Raw genomic sequence first — 909 nt, 5'->3', positions numbered from 1 at the left:
AACTGTCGGTCCTGTTGTTTTCTCCTTCAGATTGTTCATCCAGCCTATCTTATTTAGACAGACCTGTGGAGATAATAACATGCACAGAAACAAGACAGAGCAAAACCAAGCAACAAAATAAAACAAAAACAATAACACCACCAACAAGTCAATGACAAAACAAAATGAAACACAACACAACAACAAGAAAGAAAAGCTTGTGGTTAGTTCAAGGACTGTTTGTTGGCCTTTAGGAGTGTTTTCCGGTCGAGTCTGATGGGGCGCCAAGCCCTGGCCCCAAAGTCCAATTTTGGTATTCCCTGGGGACTTTGTTGCTCTTGCTGTTCTGTTCCACACCCTTAGTGTTTTGCCTCAGTGTGGTGGGATCAGATCCGGCGGAATTCCCACACTGTGTCTCCAGTGTTGTCCTCTGTAGGGCGATGGGTCTAGAATTTCTTTTTAATCATCTTATTGGGGGCTCTTACAGCTCTGATCACAATCCACCCAGGCATCCATTGTGTCATCCTGGCTTAGATGTCATAGTAAATTCAGCTACCATGTTCCAGATTCTTTACCTGCAAAGGGAAGCTGGAGCTCAGACTAGCTGCACTTGGGGAAAAGACAGACAAGCTCAAAGACAACCCTTGAACTGAGATGAATGAGGCCTGGGAATTCAGATGGAAAGAAAGGCGGGGGCCTGGCCCCAGTGCTGTGCCTGGGGGAGGGCAGGTGATCCTTCAGTGTTTCCTGTGGTGAAGTCAGGGGGTCTCAACTGTGGTGGAATTGCTAGAAAGGGAGCCAGGTTCCCCGGGAAAGCTGGACTGACCAGGGTGGGCAATGCCAGGGCTGGCCATGCGCCCTCCCGCGCTGTTGTTGGATTACATCCTTAGCAGTTGTTGGATTACATACTTAGCAGTTGTTGGATTACAT

Source organism: Echinops telfairi, unplaced genomic scaffold (assembly GCF_000313985.2).
Source record: "Echinops telfairi isolate 266 unplaced genomic scaffold, ASM31398v2 ScPeMD7_8;HRSCAF=38, whole genome shotgun sequence".
NCBI lineage: Eukaryota > Metazoa > Chordata > Mammalia > Afrosoricida > Tenrecidae > Echinops > Echinops telfairi.
This window is presented reverse-complemented; position numbering follows the sequence as displayed.